This window comes from Pelmatolapia mariae, linkage group LG12 (genome assembly GCF_036321145.2).
Source record: "Pelmatolapia mariae isolate MD_Pm_ZW linkage group LG12, Pm_UMD_F_2, whole genome shotgun sequence".
Taxonomy (NCBI): domain Eukaryota; kingdom Metazoa; phylum Chordata; class Actinopteri; order Cichliformes; family Cichlidae; genus Pelmatolapia; species Pelmatolapia mariae.
This window is the reverse complement of record NC_086237.1, coordinates 33,203,972-33,219,714: the sequence shown is the minus strand read 5'-3', so window position 1 is coordinate 33,219,714 and position 15,743 is coordinate 33,203,972. Positions and strand designations below refer to the sequence as shown.

Below are 15,743 nucleotides of genomic sequence, written 5' to 3'. Positions count from 1 at the left end.
TTAAGTCTTACAAGATGGCGCGAGATCCTACTGTTTAAAGTAAAACTGCATATTTAATTTGGATAACTGCCTTGCTGGACAAGCCTTTTCTAATTCCCACATCATCGCTTAGCACTGTTTATCACAGCTGCTGGTGTGGCTCATTTATACACAAGGTGTCCTTTGGTTTATGTGCCCCAGAGCTAAGGGAGGGGTCTGTAACCCCTAAATCATTATTTGTCAATCATCACAGTTATTGCTGTGGAGGCGTGTGTGTTTTAAACCTCAACAAGTAGTTTGCAGTGCTTAAACCTAAAAAGTAAGAAAAAAAAAAGAACAATTTCGATTGAAAAAAGGTGAAAAATTGAACAAATTTGCAAAAAAAAAAAGGAAAGAAAACGAACTCCCAGTATATGTCACTAACAGTTCTTCAACCTCCTAATACAGATTTGTGGCTCTCTAATAGAGATACCTTGGCTCCTGGTGGCTGATATTGCCATAGATGGCATGTCAGTACCAATGCCACAGGGCCCCAACTGCATAATAGTGTGTAGCATTAGGTATCTGAGAATGCGGTATTAAATTGCTCATTGAGATGAGAACAAACTGATGTAAAAAGTTTACCCGATTAACCTAACCATTAATGAACTTTTGGTATTGTGCGCATCAGTAACTGATTCACTTAAAACTTTCTACCTGGGAAACTACTGCAACTTAAGAAATCTTCTCTTCACATACATCCCGATTCATGTCCTCATTTGTATCCACAGAAATGTGTCTGTCATTTTGACAACTTGGATTCCTGCAGCACATCATGCCCTTATAACTTTTCAGACTGTCATTACCTGCTTTGCTTCCTTGCCTGTCAGACATCCCGATTCTACCTGCTGCTACTGTGAATTACAGACCATTCTATCATTTGTCACCACACAAATTCTTTGCATCTTCTTCTAGACTTCAGCCAGCTTTGACATAGAGTGTGGTGTCTGAAAGTCAGTGTCAGTAGTGAACACTGTGGTCAGAGTTGGGATAAATGAACGACAAAAAAAAATCTACAACAAAATTGTCTGAAAAGTGTCATAAAATGCTGTGTTTTTGCCACTTTAAGATGTCACACACAGAGCAAAAGAAACATATCCTGTATTAAATAGAAAAGCTACCTGTAATATGTGTGTAAATTTCTGCATCGAGATAGAAGTCACAGATACCCACTTTACGGTTCATAGCAAGTAGAACAGAAAAGGTTTCCTGGGTTGCATTTTGGAGATAACATTTGCAATACACCACAGCCAACGATTTCACAGGATAATAACTGAGATTTCATCTACATTTTAGCAACTGAAAACTCTTTGTGTGGCTATATGTCTAATTCTATTTTAAGGATTCTCTGTTTCTCGTCCTTATTAACACCCAACCTCACCAAACACACAAACACAAGCACAGATTTACATGTGTTCAGTGGCTAGTGGAACATCACAGAGAAAGAGCAGCTGTAAATTAATTTTTGAGCTTATGTTTTAAAGCACCATCTACTACACACACACAGACATACACACACATATAGATCCGCATGGGTTAAAGGCCATGACAAAGCCGATTGCTGAGGGCCTGTGATATCTGGCATGTCATTGTGTCTAGGGAGATGGGGCAAGAGATGTGTTACACTGATAGATTAAGGAGAGAAAGCTGATGGGTGTCAGCTCCCCTTGACCTGCTTTTGTTTCATCTATCTCTGCAAATCTGTCCGCCTTACTTTGTCTCTTAACAAGCCTAACACAACATCATAGTACAGCTAAAATGGTTTCTTTCTTAGTACTAAGTCTGTACAGTAACGTTGCTATGTAGTGAACCATATAGTCTAGAAACAGGACAATTTTATTTATTACTCATCCTGCTTTTAACTTATCCTGCATGCAAACCATGTGTAAGCCATTACATGAAATCTGCTTCCAAGAAGCCTGACTTGATGGTCTTGAGCAGTAGTTTTTTAGGCATTCTGAAGGTCTTTCACTGGAGACTGGCTGCTTTTTCACAGATTTTCAGTCCAATGCTATGCCTGACAAGGACTTGAGAGATGCATTTGTCCCTTTACTTAATCTGTCTACTGCTTGCTGAAGCCTCATCAGTAAAGTTCTCAATTAAACCATTAAGAGAAACATGGAGTACAAGCTGAGGTATGCCCAGTTACAGAAGAGCTGAACAGAAAATCAGTGGCAACAGGCCTTATGGAATGTTGAATGAAAATTGGAATTTCTGATTTACTTTTACTCACCTTTTTTGTATATATTAGTATTTATGTAGGAGATCAGAAGAACTGCACAATGGTGAGTTTCTACAGATATCTGTAAAACACGCTCAAAGTTCTGTCATGGTTTGAGGTTGCATCTCAACCAGTGGCGTTGGGGATTTTGTAAAAACTGATGGAATTATGAAAACAGAAAAGTACTGTCAGATTTTAATCCACCATGGGATTTCATCTTTAAAACGTCTGATTGGTAATGGTTTCATTTTTCAGCATGACGATGATCCTAAATATATTACCAATGCATTGAAAGCATGCCTGGATAGAAAAAACAAACACAAAGTGGAACACTATCCATCATGGATTATAATTCTCAGAGCCTAGACCTCAACATTACTGAAGCGGTGTCAGATCATCTCGGCACAAAATGCAGTGACCATCCAAAGAAGAGCTCCGGATGTCCTTCAAGAAGCCTGGTGTTCATTTGAAATATTGACTTTAAAACTTTAAAACTCTGTTTTAGCCTTAGATGCTGTACTACTATAACCCATTACATGTATTTTCCTTCCAAGAAGCCTGACATTCTTGTAATTGTTTAAAATGGTCTTGAGTATTAGTTCTTCAGGTGTTCTGAAGATCTTTCAAAAGCTTTTTCTGGAAACTAGCTGTTTTTTCACTGATTTTCAGTCAAAGGCTATACCTGACACAGGATTTAAGAGATGCATCTGGCCCTTCAGTTGATCTGTCTACTGTTCACTGAAGCCTCATCAGAAGCCTATTTATTTTTGCAGAAGTTGTAATAGCTTGCTGCACCTATTTCTCATTTTCCTACCATATATAAAGAAGTGAGGAGTGGCTAAAGACTTTTGCACAGTGCTATATGCTTTTCCTCTAAATTGATGTCGGTGTTTTCCACAATCCTTCTATGCATCATCTTCCACTTATACAACTCACTGTTGAGGGAGCCTATCCAAGCTAACATAATGGGAGAGGTGGGGTATACACTAGACAGGTCACCAGTTTGTCGCATGGCTAACGCAGAAACAGACAACCAGTTACACCTACAGACACTTTACAATCACCAGTTAACTAATTCCACCAACTGCATGTCTTTGGACTATGGGAGGAAGCTGGAGTACTGGAGAAAACCCATGCAGACACAGCAAAAAACAGAAAACCCCCCAAAACCTTTTTGCTGTAAGATACCAGTGCTAACCACCATGCCACATACTGTCTAAAAATTAATACTAACTGACTAGATTTATGCAACAGACCTTTCTTGGTGTAGCTCACCTCTCACCTTATGAGAACTGATCCCTACAACCCTGGACAAGCATTGAGGAAGTGACTGATGGATGGATAGATGTTGATGTGTAAATCTAATACTGTTCCTCCAATATGATATAAATGCAGCATGAGGTAATGATATCAATATCTTTGGACTTGAAACATCCTCTTAACTATCAAGTCCAATTCCATTAGTGTTTTCTGAATATGAAATATTCAGGAGCAATCCTCTGTTTTTCACTTGAATTAAGGTTTTGATGTCTTTGAATTTTTGAATACTGCCATTGTCTACCATCCCCTATGTATGCATGTTCATGTGTATATTCCTCAAAATGACTCATTATTAAACCCCAAAGGACACAGTAGTAGCCCTATTTCATATTTTCCTGGGTGAAACCCAACACACAGCAGTAGTTTAGACATGTACACTCTGAGACACAACGCTCTGTCACTCTTGCTATCTGTTCCTGTCTCTCTCACACTCACAGACACTTGCACACAGGCAGTGCACAAGTAACACACTCCTCTCCCTGTTTCACACACACGCTTACACATACACACATGTACAAAGCACCACCCAAAAATTGTTCAGTGTGTTTGGGTGCAGTGTAATCGCTGGAGCTGAAAAAGCAATGTGTCTGCAGTGACAGGTTCATTCAGGTGTTAGCTCCGTCCCAACCACAAGGCTCCAAAACAATATAACACTGTCCTCTAGTGCATACGCATACGCAGACACTTTCACACATACACACACCAGTACATTGTTCTCCAACACTCAAAACTAAGCAAACAAAAACCACTGCAGGAGTTCACACTTTCCTGCAGGCAGTACTGACCTTCAGGTGTTATTCCTGTTACTGATACAATGGGTCAAGGTTGTTTGAATGGGTCAAAATATGTCATCTGACCTTCATTTGCAAACTGCCTTACAACCATGGTCACACGCAGGTTACAAACTGCTTGACTTTGATGAACCTGTACTTCTGTGCAAGACAGAAATTAAAAGACATGTAATTAAGTGTGGCATTTACACAAGATGAAAGCCCCACAAACGGGCTCTTGCTCATTTTGCCAGCTTTAGCTCCCATCCTACAGATAGCTTCAGTAGCTGGTTTATAAAGGTACACTGTGTTGCCAGACGTATTTGCTCATCTGATTTCACACACATGTGAACTTAAATGATATCCCATTCCTAATCCATAAGGTTTAATATGATGTCACCCTACCCTAGTGGGGTGGTAGTTTCAGTTCTTCTGGTAAGGTCTTCCACAAGGTTTAGGAGTGTGTTTATGGGAATCTTTGACCTTTCTTCCAGAAGTCCATTTGAGAGTTTTGTGGACTGATGCACACTTATATTAGAACAGGAAGGGGGCATCCCAAACTGTTCCCATAAAGTTTGAAAATATCCAAAATGTCTTGGTATGCTTACTTTCACTGGAACTAAAGGGCTGAGCTGAACTCTTTAAAAAGAATCCCACGCCTTTATTCTCCCTCCACTAAACTTTACACTTGGCAAAATGCAGTTGAATAGTGCCATTCTCCTGGTAACTGCCAAACCGAGACTTTTCCATTGGATTGCTAGATAGAGAAGCATGATTTTTCATTTCAGAGAATGTCATCTGACACTTTGTGTTGAGCTTGATAATATAGGCTTGGATGCAGCTACTCGGCCAAGGAAACCCATTCCATGAAGCTGTCTATGCACTGTTCTTGAGCTAATCAGTCAGGTTTCAGAGCCCATCACAGTACAGAAACTAGAGATGGACCGATCCGATATTACGTATTGGTATCGGTCCGATACTGACCTAAATTACTGGATCGGATATCGGCGAGAAATAAAAAATGTAATCCGATCCATTAAATATCAAAAAACACCTCACAAAACTTGCGACACAGCGTAACTCGGCTCATAACCGTAGCACGTCGGAGCAGTGTGCTCACGTGATAGAGCGGCTGTGTGTATTTGTAGCCTGGCTAGCAAACCAACATTTCATCTCCGAGGAAGTTATTCCAGAGAGAAGTAAAGCAAGTGTGTAAGTTCATCTCTGAATGTTTGTAAAGCGTTCCCACATTAAGCTTAACAACCGATATATGGAGGACTGCCTCTCTCTCTCACTCCCTCTCCTGCCGCTACTTCATGAAACTGCTTAATGATCAGCTGATCGGCTTTTCTGTCGTGAGTCCGTCTCTCTTCTTTGTTTTTGGCCCACTTTGCACCAGAAAGAGGAAACCAGCGGCTGAACAACAGCAGCACGTTTAACCTCGATAAGCTGTTGTTAGAATTTATTTAATATTACTTTCTACACCAGGATCGTTTTCTACGTAGCTGACAGCTGGTAACTGTGCAGGGGCGGATCTAGCAAAGTTTAGCCAGGGGGGCCGATGGGGCATGAACAGGGAAAAGGGGGCACAAAGACATACTTTTCTTTCTTATTCTCATTTAAAATGTCTCACTTTTAATAAATAATTATCTGAATCTTACACCCAAAGTTTTAATCTGATGTAAAATGTATAGAAGTCCATTACTGTATATAGTAACTGTTAAGTCTAATATACCCTAGTAAGCTATAGTACTTTTTCCTTTGGGAAGATACCATCTGTGCAGTCTGCAATTCTGTTGAAGAAAGATATTAAATCTATTTAATTATTCTTGAAAAATAATTTAATTCTGTGCATTTTTTTTACACTGCATCAAATAAAAGTTGATTACTTCGATTAAGCATCATGGGGTGGAGGGTGGGGGGTGGTTCCCTATTTTTTTTTCCTGGGAGTTTGCAACCCTATTTGTTAGTTTGCTTAATATTTCTGCTAAGTACTCTTTAAAATACTAGAATAGGGAGGATAGAGTAGGTTTAAGTTTATTAGATTGATCAGTGTTTCTGAACTATGAAATATTTTGGGTGCAGTGTATTTTTTACATACAGGTATAACAGAATAGCTTTAGTGTTGTTGTTTATTTAAACTTGAGTATAAACTTATACAAAATGCAGCAATATATTAAAAAAGAGTTTTATTGATTAAAAAACACACTATATCGGATTAATATCGGTATCGGCAGATATCCAAATTTATGATATCGGTATTGGTATCGGACATAAAAAAGTGGTATCGTGCCATCTCTAACAGAAACAGCTTTAGTGAAGGTTATAAATGAACTTCTTATGACCTCTGACAGTGGACTTGTCCTGCTTGACCTTAGTGCAGCGTTCCATACTGTGGATGATATTTTATTTCAGCGATTAGAGAGTCCTCTTCACACAATAAGGCTAATTATGGCGTTCCACAGGGTTCTGTGCTAGGACCAATTCTGTTTACATTATACATTTACCAATATACTATACTTTACATAGTATCATTAGAAGGCATAGCATAAATTTTCACTGCTCTGCAGATGACACCCAACTTTATCTATCCATGAAGCCAGATAACACACATAAATTAGTTAAACTACAGGAATGTGTTAAAGACATAAGGATGTGGTTGACCTCTAATTTCCTGCTTCTAAATTCAGATAAAACTGAGGTTTTTGATGCTCGGTCTAAAAATCTTAGTTACACGGTATCTAACTAGATGCTTATTCTAGATGGGACTACTCTGGCCTCCAGTAACACTGTGAGGATAATCTTGGAGTCATTTTTGACCAGGATATGTCCTTCAATGTGCATATTAAACAAATATGCAGGTTCAAGATTCCCATGATGCACTTAGTGCTTCTTCTTCAGTCACCTTTTTCAATAACTATGTGTTTGTACACCTCTTTGCATTAAATTATTAGTTATTTTTAATCTCTGGTTCAGGTTCTTGTCTTTGTCCTCTCTTCCTTCCCTCATTCCAACCGTTCACGACAGATGGCTGTCCCTCCCTGAGCCTGGTTCTACTGGAGGTTTTTGTCAAAAGGGAGTTCTTCCTTCCCAAGTGCTTGCTTATAGGTGGTCATATGATTTTTGGGGTTTTCTCTGTTTTCACTGTATTATGTAGGGTCTTTACCTTGCAATATAGTACCTTGAGGCAACTGTTCTTATGATTTGGCGCTGTATAAATAAAACTGAATTTAATTTAATTGATTTTTTGTCATATCTCACATTTTTTAAATCATTACAGTTTTATGACATTTTCAATCAGTTTGTTCCTAATGATGCCACATCATCGCTTTTATTATTGCTTTTCAAACATACAAACTTGCCCTAAGGGAAAATTAAAAAGTACTCAATTTTGCCTATACACTTTTCATAAAGTGAACTATTTATACATTTACTGTTTGCCATGGGCCCTAAATTAAAGTATCATATTGTATTAAGGGGCTTACTGGTATACCATCCACAGTACCAACCTGTTGTGGCAAAAAGAGCCACGTAAAAAGCCAAGTATTAAAGCTAAGCTGTTAATTTATCCATCAGGTTCCTACCCTCACCTATGGTCACAAGCTCTGGTTTAGTGACCAGAAGAATGATTCATTGATTCCAGCGTTGGAAATTAGTTTCTTGAATGGATGGATGACTAGATGGAGCTGTAGGTTGTATGAAAAAAAGACAAAAAAATACTTTTGTTTAAAAAAATGCAATTGAACTTTAATTACAATAATACTAGTAATAATCTTTAGTCATTCGACTGTTTTCCTACCCCTCCATACTCAAGTACATATCTCTGGCCACTGTAGGACAAACAACTCTGACTGCGATTGCAGGCTGTCAGTTCGCTGTTTACATCAGCTGTCAATATGTGTCTGCGTCTTTTTACTCTGGAGGAGGCTGTAAAACATTGTCAAATGAGTCAGATACGAGTAGATGAGTCAGTGAAACTCAGTTCTGTCAAAGGACAATGATACTCAGGTGAGTTTTTGAGGATATCCTGAACTTTTCTGTCAGCAGGTGCTGCTGTTAGCCTCTGTTAGCTGTTGGGTAGTAAAACTTTCTTTGAAGTTAATCTAATATTGTTGGACTCAGACCCTTAGCAAATAAACTCTCACCTGATGTGAGAATGTAAACTGTTTCTCAGAGGGTATCTCAGCTGTTCTTGTTTAGCTGCCTCCTTGTCAGCTGTCCAGAAATGGAAGAGTTGCATATCTCATCTGATGACTATAAATATTTGCAATAATATCTGGAATAAATAAGTTGGTTTTTGCACATTTTCTTGTTTTTACTGCCCTGACTTCTGATGAGGTTTGAGATAAGGAGTAAGAGGATGATATTTTATTCCAACACTATTCTCTTTTCACCTTTTCAGTGCAGGGGACCCCTTCTCCGATGATAAAACATAGGGCTGATCCTTCATATCTTAAGTCTGAAGGCGCAGATGTGAATTAAAATTCACCACCACAGCAGACAAACATTATATATAAGTTGTCTTCTCCTCTGCCTATGAGATACTACATATGTTGCCAGTCTCTAGCCATACATAAAACATGATTAGGCAAAATGGCCATCTTGGCCACTGTATTCATGATGGTGGGGTAACATGGTGTCTTCCACAAAGTTCATGACAATGTATCAGTTTAAAAAGGATATACTGTGGTCATAAAGGGAAGGACATGGTCAACAGCAATACACAGGTAGTCTGTTGCATTTAAATCAGCGGTCCCCAACCAATGGGCTGGTCCGTGAGTTGTTTGGTACTGGGGCACAAGAGTTGAGGCTCGGGTGTGAGATGTATAGTTTTCAGGGGTTTTATCGTTAGTTTTTTTTAAAATTGTTTTTATCGTTAACTCGGTTTCTATGGGTCTTTTCCCATGTGTTATGAATAAATCTTCTTTTAGAAAGCTCCAGCCGATCCAGGAGAGAAGGACAACTGTTGCCCAAGCGAAAACCTGTAGTGATCCCATATGTGTCAGGAGTTTCGGAACAGTTGAGACGCATTTTTTCTAAACACTGGGTCTCTGTGGCTTTTAAACCCCAAAACACGCTGCGCCAAAAAATTGGTCCACCCCAAGGATCAGGTCCCCCGACACAAACAGAGTAACATATGTACGCTGTTAAGTGCCAGGAGGATTGCCAGGATTTATACATCGGGGAAACCAAACAACCTCTGGCGAAGCGGATGGCACAACACAGAAGAGCTACCTCGTCAGGCCAGGACTCTGCAGTCTATTTACACCTACAGGCCAGTGGACACTCTTTTAAGGATGAGGATGTACACATCCTGGACAGGGAAGAACGCTGGTTTGAGCGCGGAGTCAAGGAGGCCATTTACGTGAAAAGGGAAAGACCATCTCTGAATCGAGGAGGGGGCCTAAGGGTACATCTTTCGCCATCTTACAATGCTGTGATTGCAGCCATTCCCCAACTCTCTGTGAATGGTACTCATGGCCATTGATCAGTGGTCTTTGATCAGTGGGTTTTGGTCAGTGATTGTTGATCAATGGTCATGAGAATTTGCATAATTATGATTAAGGAACTGACCTCCCAGCCCGTTGTTCCTTCAGTGGGCTGGTTTCAGTCATTATGCAAATGTACTGTTTATAAGATTTGGGGAAACCTGCAGTCAGCTGAGACTGAAGAAGTCACTTGGATGAGTGACGAAACGTTTCTCCCACAAAACGCTACGTCCAGATGAACAGAATCAACTTTTGGAGATTTACTTTCCTGGATGATTGAGAATGCATCAAGTTCTTTTTTGGTACCGGTACTGGTTTTATTTTGCTGTATTAATCTGTGACACCTTAAAGGCCGGTCCGTGAAAATATTGTAGGACATAAACTGGTCCATGGTACAAAAAAGGTTGGGGACCGCTGATTTAAATGATCCTCCACTAAAAGTACAAAATGTGAAAGAAAAAATCACCGACAACACTGCACCACCATCAGCAACCTTAACCACCGATAAAAGGTAGAATGGTCGTTTATGCCAAATTCTGATCTGACTGTTGGAATGTTGCAACAGCAATTGGGAATTGTCAGACTAGGCAACATTTTCCAAATCTTCTAATGTCCAATTTTGATGAGGCTTTGGAAACTATAGCCTCAGTTTCCTGTTTTTATCTTACAGAAATCGCAACTGATCTGGTCTTCTCCAAGGATCAACAAGTTCAGAGAAGCCCTTCTGCTTATCCAGGATAGAAAAATGGCCATCTGAGTTATTGCTGCCAACTTAGCTTGAAGCTTTCTCACCATTCTCTTCTGACCTCTGACAACAATCCTAGAGATGGTTGTGCCACAAAATCGGCTGGTTTTCATCTTCGTTTTGTGTTGTTGGCTTTTTGTTCATATGTAAAAAATAAAATAGAGATCGTATGCGTGTAGTCATTGTGATAGAAATATGTTTTGGTGTATTGAACTGTAGCTTCAGGTTTATGTAATTAACTGGTAATTATGTGACAATGTGTTTCAGGTCATTTTACGGAATAACAAGAAAGTAAGGTAACATGTAGAATGATGGATTACTTTCTTCAGTGGGTAATTAATCATCAAACCATCAAACCATCACTTACTGCTAGTCCTTTGATGTAACACCCTTGAAAAGCTAGCCATTGCATAATTTCACTACTTTAATTGTGGTTTAATAAGGTTGTTGGTTATTTTGTATGAGATATATGTATATTTTTGTATTATACATAATTTGACAATTTCATTGACAGTGCTCATTAAAATCCATCGTAATATTCATCTAATTAGATGACTGACTAGCAAACTGCTGTGGTGTCGTGTATTCTCGACAAAGAAAAACAGTAATAATACAACTTAATTAATTCATTTATTTATTCAACTAACTGTTATTTTCTTGCACTTAGCAAGACACAGTTCTTATAGTGGTGGTTGGTTAATATGCTGGCACCCCATTCCTTTCAGTTATCCAGCCACAGCATTCTTATACTGTATACAGAGTTTATGGGTAATAGTACTTCGTATTGTTTTTTTGTAACCAATAAATTTTATATTTTAAGTGTACTATAGAAAAGTAAATTTGATAAGAAGAGGAAAGATTTTAGAAAAAACACACAGAAACAATCACAATCTCTTATAAAACAGCCCTTTAAATACTTCATAGAGCCGAACATCTATCTGCGTAGCCAGTTACATAGACTGGACTAGCTTAGCCCATAAACCCAGATATAAAGATACTCTTTTGGCAGCAGTCGGTGTCTTGTGAGACGCACTTGCTGGACTCACACTAGTGTGTAACTTGTTTGGCACATCTGGAGTCTCAGAGCTGATTAGGGGAGATGATTGACATTTTCCCCCCTGTTTATCTATTTAGCTATCAATTAAGCAATTTAGCTTCTAGAATGGTCAGTTGAGATAAAAATCTTGTTTGCAGTCTCATTGATTCTCTTAATCTCTCATTCTTTAGCACCTGGAGAACCTGTTTGTTTACCGTCCCGTTTTATATATGCATTCATATTATATTAATTATGTTGCCCTGTAGCATGAGTGTGTGTCTGTGTGTGGCAATGGGTTGTTGAAAGTGAAAAGAGGAGATCTGGCACACTGACCCAAGAGGGAAAGCAAATACAAATACACCAATTTTGGGGACCCTCCAGTAGCCTTGCAATAGAAGTAGAAACACGGTCAAGGGTGACCTACACATCTCTTAGTCCCAGCTTTAAAATATAAAAAATAAAAACATAGAGACAGCAACTGTGATTGAGTTAGGAAGTTAGATTTGAAAGTTAAGTTTGCCATTGCATCCAATATATGCCACTTTAGAACCACAGCATCTGATTTGAAACTGATGCGTTTTATTCCTCAATCAAGGTATGTGACTCATGTATTAAATGTTTAAATATTTATCAGTGAATATAAATCACTAAACTAAATGTTAGTGCAGTGTTTGATCATGATGATTACTGAGAACTGTACTCTTCCCCCCGAAAACTTGCATTGTTTTTGTTAGAGAAGTTCAGTACCTTGTGGCTCTGCTGTAATTCAACCCTGTTGCTGACCCCTTGCTAGCCTGTCCTCCTTAAGAGAAGCAGAAGGTAGCTGTAGAAAAATCTTTCCCTTTAAGTCACCCTCAAAGTTGCAAAAAAAAAAAAAAAAAATCACATATACAATCCGCATAAGCACACACACACACACTGATGCACACCATGTAGTAAGTGCAGGGAGGACAGGTTGTCTTATCAAAGTGTGCTACAGGAAAGTGGTGGTATCAGGGGAAATTCAAAGGACAATAGAGAACAAACACACACACACACACACACACCAATAGACATGCACCGCTGGCAAGAAGAGAGGCAACATCCCCTGGAAGAATACAAGGCAGTACAGAAAGGATGGAAACCGGAGGAGAACAAGAAAAAAAAGGTGAAGGAACAATTTTTCTCTTTTTGCTCAGAGGAAGTTGTCACTTACAGCATTTCCCCTCAGCACCTGCACAGCCAGTGGCTGACAGCAGGTGTGTGTATTTCTTACACAGAGAGAAACATAGGGAGATATGAGACTAATGCAAAAAGAAAGAGATACTGTAGGTAGGTATAGACAGACAGACAGATAGACAGACAGACAGATAGAACCACACACATAGACACAGAGAGCTGTCAGAGATATGTTTTTTGCTAAAGGAAGACAGACAAAGACTCAAATATAGGGGAGGCGATGCCAGGCGGAACCACAGGACGATATCACGCTGTCATAACCATCAACCACCTTCACCTTCATTGTTTGTGTGTGAGTGTTTGGACACATAGATGCAACGCACTGTCGCAGACAACCCCCTGTCAGTTTGGTTTAAAGCACACCAAAACCATGTGTGTGAGTGTGTTTGTGGGTAAAGGTGCATATAATTTTGTGCATTTTAGTGAGTTTATTTCATTCCAGCCTGGCAGTCCATCATCCATTCAGTCTTAATTTCAACACCTCACTGTGCACTTGGATGCACACATGCAACCATGCATCCACACACACAGACACATGCTGGGTCTTTTTAAAATGTTTTAGCCTCCACTGACCAGCTGTCAGATCTGGGTTGCCATCAGATATCAAACCCTATAATGTCAAGGGAAATGTTAGAAAGAGAGAAAGCAGGATATGGTGCTATTTTAAAATCTACAGCAGGACAACCCCTTGGAGTTGCCCACAGAAAAAGAGAGGACTGTTTGGTTGAACTGGTAGAGGGTAGTTAAGAGTAATTAAGAGACAAAGATACTAAATAAAGAGAGAGAATGTTGTATGCAATTGCAGATTATGAAACAACATTACAATTTTGTGACTTGAATGTTACCTCATTTGGATTAGTGCAGATTAGTGAGCTATGGTGTAATTTCACTTTCCCCCCAATTTTGAATACTATATTTGTTATGTTCTATATGACATCTGCTGCCATTACTTTTGATTAAAGATTGCACAGAACAGAAATCTATTTACTTAATTTCTGAATAGATAAAACAAATTTTTACAAAGAAATGATGTTGGTTGCCAAAAATCAACTGTAAAATGTAAATAATTTCTTTAAAAAAATTATATTGCATGTAAGACATTGCAAAAAACAAACGTCTGCCTACTATGGTTTCCTATGGTTGTCTGTCTCTCTTTGTTAGACCTGGGATAGACTCTGACCTGTCTAGGGTGTACTCCACCTCTAGAAAGGGGTAGGAAAGCCACCAGCTCCTTTCATGACCCCGAGTTAAGTAAGTATTTAAGAAAATGCATGAATGGAGCCAAAAAGCATACATATCAGTGACAAACAGACCTCTTTTAACCTCTCTTCCTTCACACTGACTAATTTATTCTTACACATAGAAATATGCTCAAACAAAAATTTTAAATATTAACAAAAGGTTATTCTATTTACTGATCATTTCAAACCTCAGAGAACATGCCTAATTTTCCTTTTTGTGCTTTTTTGTCAACACTGACTATAAAACACAGGGAAGATAAGCAGATCTATAGTGCTTGTGTCTGTGTGGAAGACAAAGAGAGTGAGTGTCCAAGCTGTCCAGAATACGGTGAGGTTGTCAATGAGAGGACAGAGGGGACTCTGGGGGAATGAGCTTGCAGAAACAAAGGACATGCACAGACTCAAAAACACATCACAAACCACTGTACATACTGAAGCATACTATACACATACAAGTAAATACATACAGTCTGCTAGATCATGCTGTAGTGAAAACTGTATTTTGATAAAAATGCCATGTTTCTATGCTCCTTATTGAAATTTGTACATGTGCTACTAACAGATGTTCACAAGTAAAAGTTAAGACGATAAGAGTTCTGAAAAATACGATCATACACACCTTATTTGCATTAACACTTGTATTTTATTGGTAGGTAATTTTTCATAAAATTTCATAAAATTAAAAATAATAATGTACAATAATCTACATTGTCTTTAAAATAAGATACAATTATGCAAACCTTGTCTCTGGTGTCTGATGTTTGCAACAGCTGTTAAGGCATTATTGTTGGATACTAACCATAAAATACAAACATTCACACATAATAGGTAATTTAACCTTTGTATTTTTTAAAGGATGTTTTGTACTTACACTCATCCCACTCACTCTTTTTAAACACTCACTAGATAGAGAAAGCAAAATGAAGAGAGTTTGACTGACTATTCCAGTTTTTTGTCTTACAGTGTTCGTTGTATACATTTATATATATTTCCATCCTTGCCAATTTGTGGTACTGCAGATACCTCCATGATTTTATCCCTGATGAAGTTATGCTTCTCAGTATTATTTCTATCTTGTACAATTTTCCTCTCTCTCTGTCTTCCTCTCACAGCCGCTATGCCAGCTATATCCTTTTCTGATTGCACATAGGCCCTTTTCTGACATATACAGACCCCCTGTCAAGCACTTGGACCCATACATACAGACCTATGCCACGTCTTATTCTTGTTTGCCCTTTCTTACTCATAGCTACCCCCTATCAGGACAACCAAATAGTGCCCTGTTTTTCTAACATACACAGATGAACACGCTTGCTTGAATATTGTCTGCTTTTATAATTTACCCATTTTTTAAGCTATTCATACTACCTCCCTCTTTCCTTATTTTAACCACAGTGACACACTCTCTCTTTCCATCACATACGGGACAAACACAGACCCCCAACCCAGATCTACACCAATGTGCAACATGCAAATGCTTTTAAGAGAAGCCCAGCAAAGGGACAACAGTGTGTGTCTACACCTGTGTATGAATGTGTTTGCATACTTAAATCGCCTCTGAGGCATAATGTTTTGTCTTTTTTACTTTTTCTGCTTTTTTAAATGGATTTAATGCTTTTCTTTTGGGCACATAACAGAGAGAGCTTTCTAAATGATGTTAGCTTCTACTTATAATTACTCACATT

At 38.7% G+C, this 15,743-nt stretch overlaps 1 protein-coding gene across 1 annotated transcript in view; it reads right to left on the bottom strand.

Moving 5' to 3' along the window:
• si:dkey-215k6.1 (transmembrane protein 132C) overlaps positions 1-15,743 on the bottom strand; it is a 269,137-nt gene that overhangs the window by 77,376 nt on the left and 176,018 nt on the right. The gene's annotated exons all lie outside the window — the stretch shown is intronic.